The sequence below is a fragment of the Triticum urartu genome, chromosome 4A (assembly GCF_056163025.1).
Source record: "Triticum urartu cultivar PI428250 chromosome 4A, HENAU_Tu73, whole genome shotgun sequence".
Taxonomy (NCBI): Eukaryota; Viridiplantae; Streptophyta; class Magnoliopsida; order Poales; family Poaceae; genus Triticum; species Triticum urartu.
In genome coordinates, this window is record NC_141876.1 from 278,228,511 (window position 1) to 278,233,513 (window position 5,003).

The 5,003-nt window shown below is 49.1% G+C and overlaps 1 long non-coding RNA gene across 1 annotated transcript; it reads left to right on the forward strand.

Moving 5' to 3' along the window:
• The first annotated feature begins 397 nt into the window (after window positions 1–397).
• On the forward strand, window positions 398–3,997 carry LOC147975589 (uncharacterized). The gene is made up of 2 exons (XR_015600926.1): window positions 398–1,689; window positions 2,440–3,997. It is a non-coding gene; the product is annotated as an uncharacterized LOC147975589 (long non-coding RNA).
• The last annotated feature ends 1,006 nt before the right edge of the window (window positions 3,998–5,003 follow it).

Genomic DNA, 5,003 nt, shown 5'->3' on the forward strand with positions numbered 1-5,003 from the left:
TCCTAATGCAAACTTATTTCATTCACATTCAAATGTGTTCGAATGCAATCCTTCCAAACGGTGCCAAATGTATTTTTCTTGGATCAAGCTCCTTTTTATGAGTCCAGGAAAATTGTCCTCCTGCTCAAATTCTTCTCCTATCTCTCTCTACATTTCTTTTTTCTCTGTTTATTTGTTAATCAGGAAATAAAGAAGAGATGAGAGAGGGAGTGGAGAGCCCAGCAGCCTCTCTCTCCTTTTGGCCGGCCAGCCAGGCCGCCCTGCTTCCCTCGGCCCATCTGGCCCTCCAACCAGTAGCAGTAACTGGACCGGCCACTAAGGCCCATTTGCTCCTGGAGGCAACAGCCCAGTCATTCCCTTCTAACCCTAGCCGCAGGAGAGGCCTCCGCTCGATCCCATCTCCTCTCGTTTCCCTCACCGCAGCGCTGCACGCACACACGCCTCGCACCCCTGCCGTTCGCCCGATCCCCATCTCTCCTCCTCCCCGTTCGTCTTCCTCACCGGGAGCCGGAGCTCCGCCGGGAGCCGCACACCCGCCGCCCTCGACCCACCTCGCTGTCACCATGGCCTAGAGCCCGCGCGCTCGGTTGCTTCATGGACCGCAGCCGCCGGCCTCTCCTTCCTCCTGCCTTGACCCACTGCTGCGGTGCCACACCACGGCAACCGCGCCCTGCTGTCGCTGCTCTTCTGCACGCCGTCGTCCGCAACCACCATGAGGCTGCCGCCTGCCTCGCACCCCTACTACCGGCGACCTCGCCTTGACCCCCATGCTCAAGCTCCTCCACCCTGAGCTCCGTTCGCCCTACCATTTGCCTGCATCCGGCTCCAGTTTCACTCATCTTCGTCGTTCCCGGTGCTGCCGGAACCATGCTCCAAGTCCTCGCTGTCAAGTGCCACGTCGCCACCCCTGCTTCTCCTCGAGCCCTCCTCTGCGTCGCTCGCTCAGGCCGCCAGCAACCTCAGCACGCCAAGGTCGGTCGTGCTGCTTCCTCGATGGCCCAGCTGCCTGTCCTCGCAGGCGTGCCCAACCTCATCACCGCGTCCAGCCAGAGGTCTTCGCCCCTTTGTCCTGCTGCCGTATGACATCTCAAGGGTCATCCTCTGCCGCTGGTTTCGTGCACCTCCATTGTCGGTTGCATGGACGCCAAGATCCCCTTCGATTGGCCATGACGCGGCAACCAGGAACGCCCAAGGACGCCTTCATGGATTTCGCCAAGTTCGACCACCGCTAAACAAAGGGTTTTTGCCTTGCTCATTTTGGATACGCCAAGTTCACCGGATGCCTAGTACGACTACAGGACCAAAACCCAAGTTCCACGTGGACCTTGTACCACCGACGTCACAAGAACCGAGATCGGCAAGTCCAGAGAACCCAAGTACGACGACAATTGACGCATGTACCACTACGCCCGGAGGCATCGGATCCGACAAGTCCAACAACGACTTTGCTCAACCACCCACGGCCCTGAACGTCTGCGGAAACGTGTACCACTACCCCTGCTCGAACGTCCACAGAACATGTACCATCGACCCTCGAAGACCCGTGGACGTCAAGTTCCTTGTTTTGACCCCGAACACCTACGGAGTGTGAACATCTATGAAGCGAGGATGACTACTTCCACAACGCCCATCGCGAGAACGCCTACTTCCCTCTACGAACTCGTTCTGCCCAAAATGCATGCTTCGAAGGTATACCACCGAAACGACGCCCGTGAACGAATGTTGAGTGTTGCATGAAATGCTCGCGTTTGCACCGTACCCGACATGTGTCTTGCATGTTCCCCGTTGCCACTCCGTCGTCTCATGGGACACCCGGTAACCGGGATCACCCCGCCATCTCTAACTCGTTCCACACATCAGTACACTTGTTCTTTTCACCGGCATCTCTATCGAGTTACCGGAACCGATATGTTGTCGTGGCATCATTTTTGGATTCATCACCGTGGCACCCTTTCTTTCCACCACGGTGACAAAATGCCCCATATCTTATAACATGCCAACATTTTCATAAATATTTCATAAAACTTGCTCATGTCATTAGCTTCATGATAATAACATTTAAATGTTTAAAATTGTTGTTGCACCAATTTGATAAATGCATATGGGGATTTACCGGAATTGTTGTCTGGCGTTCCGGCCTCATTTAAACTTGCCTAAATAGATAATTTCTTTATTCTTCTCCTCTTGCCATGTTTAACAACATTTAATATTGTTGAGTACCTAAACGAGAGAGAACTAAATAATTGAGGTGGTGTTCCGTCAATATGCAACCCGTTGCATATTGAGCTCCACTTAACTTGTAGTTTTGTTTCTGCACTTTGCCATGCAATCATATTTAAATCGGACATGCATCATACTTGATTGTGCATCATGCCAAGTTTATGTGAGGGTTGTTTATGATGTTGTTTGCTCCTTTCCGGTGTTGCTTCTTCGGGTTAGTTCCGTTAACGTCGCGTTTGTGAGGATCCGTTCGACTACATCTGTTTGTCTTCCTCATGGACTCGTTCTTCTTCATTGTGGGATTTCAGGCAAGATGACCATACCCCGAAATCACTTATATCTTTGCTTGCTAGTTGCTCGCTCTATTGCTATGCTGCGATACCTACCACTTGCTATATCATGCCTCCCATATTGCCATGCCAAGCCTCTAACCCCCCTTGTCCTAGCAAACCGTTGTTTGGCTATGTTACCGCTTTGCTCAGCCCCTCTTATAGCGTTGCTAGTTGCAGGTGAAGATGGAGTTTGTTCCATGTTGGAACATGGATATGTTGGGATATCACAATATCTCTTATTTTAATTAATGCAACTATACACTTGGTAAAGGGTGGAAGGCTCGGCCTTATGCCTGGTGTTTTTTTTCACTCTTGCCGCCCTAGTTTCCATCATACTGGAGTTATGTTCTTTGATTTTGCGTTCCTTACGCGGTTGGGTTATAGTGGGAACCCCTTGATAGTTCGATTTGAATAAAACTCCAGCAAGGCCCAACCTTGGTTTTACCATTTGCCACCTAAGCCTTTTTCCCCTTGGGTTCTGCAGACTCAAGGGTCATCTTTATTTTAAACCCCCCGGGCCAGTGCTCCTCTGAGTGTTGGTCCAACCTGTCAGCAGCCGGTGACCACCAGGGGCAACTCTGGGTTGGCCTACCGGAATCTTGGACAATCCGGTGCGCCCTGAGAACGAGATATGTGCAGCTCCTATCGGGATTTGTCGGCATATTCAGGCGGCTTTGCTAGTCTGGTTTTACCATTGTCGAAATGTCTTGTAACCTGGATTCCGAGTCTGATCGGGTCTTCCTGGGAGAAGGAATATCCTTCGTTGACCATGAGAGCTTGTGATGGGCTAAGTTGGGACACCCCTGCAGTGTTTTGAACTTTCGAAAGCCATGCCCGCGGTTATGGGCAGATGGGAATTTGTTAATGTCCGGTTGTGGAGAACTTGACACTTAACTTAATTAAAATGAATCAACCGCGTGTGAAGCCGTGATGGTCTCTTTCCGGCGGAGTCCGGGAAGTGCACACGGTCTCGTGTTATGCTTGAACGTAAGTAGTTTCAGGATCACTTCTTGATCATGATAGTTTATCGACCATGCTTTGCTTCTCTTGTCGCTCTCATTTTCGTAAGTTAGCCACCATATATGCTAGTGCTTGCTGCAGCTCCACCTCACTACCTTTTCCCTACCCATAAGCTTAAATACTCTTGATCACGAGGGTGTGAGATTGCTGAGTCCCTGTGACTCACAGATTACTTCCAAAACCAGTTTCAGGTGCCGATGATACCAGTGCAGGTGACGCAACTGAGCTCAAGGAGGAGCTCGGTGAATATCGTGGTCGTTGTGTTGTTTCATTTTCCGGTTGATCAGTAGTGGAGCCCAGTCGGGCCGATCGGGAATCTAGCATTAGGGGTGGTCTTCTTTTATGTTGGTTCCGTAGTCGGACCTTGATTGTATTCTGGATGATGTAATGCTATATTTATGTATTGTGTGATGTGGCGATTGTAAGCTAACTCTTTATCCCTTTCTTATTCAGTACATGGGATGTGTAAATATTACCCCTCTTGCGACATGCCTACTATGCGGTTATGCCTCTAAGTCGTGCTCCGACACGTGGGAGATATAGCCACATTGTGGGTGTTACAAGTTGGTAATCAGAGCCTTCCCCGACTTAGGAGCCCCCTGCTTGATCGAATCGTTGGCATTGTTGAGTCTAGAAAAATGTTTTGAGTCTTAAAGGATTATATATATATCGGAGAGTAGGATTCTTTTTACTCCTCAGTCCCTTCGTCGCTCTGGTGAGGCCTCCTGACGTAGAGTTTTGACTCTTCTCTTCTAAAATTTCATGAAAAAAAATTTAGGATCACGCGGGTATCTTGGAATCGTTCCGATGGTTTTGTGACGAGAACATTGTTCTTGGTGACTCCTGACATTTAGGGGTTGTGGCAGTGTCCGGGGGAGTTGAGCTCCGAGGTGTTGTCTTCACAATTTTATCATTGCACTTCTGGAATACCTGAGTTCACCGACATCGAAAATCTCCTTTATGCAGTTGTTGGTGAGATAACCTCGACGCCACCAGTACTGGGGCGGGAGTTTGGCAGTATTGCCATAACTCGTATAACGGATGTTTTTCAAAGGTTGAGGTAAATGATTTTCGAAGGTTTCTTGGTTATGTGTTGAAGGATGGATACAGCTGGATGTAGGATTTGCTAGTTTTGGGTGAGATATTATGCTTCCCCTGTATCCCCAACACCTTATTGTATAACCGGAAAGTTTCGGGAGTTTATAAGTGGGAATTCAAGTAGCTCCTAGAATATCTTCCAACAGACACATGATACGATATGGGATCTATCATATGTTCGTTCCGGCTTATTTTGCAAGCCAATACTTTGTTTTGTTTTTCAGTTTTGGTATTCGAGTTGCTTCGAAGTCAAATGTTGATTCCATACCTATCCTAACCGGTGTTCTCATGTTCCTATGTGAATACTAATCCTTCTTGATAATCGAGATTGTC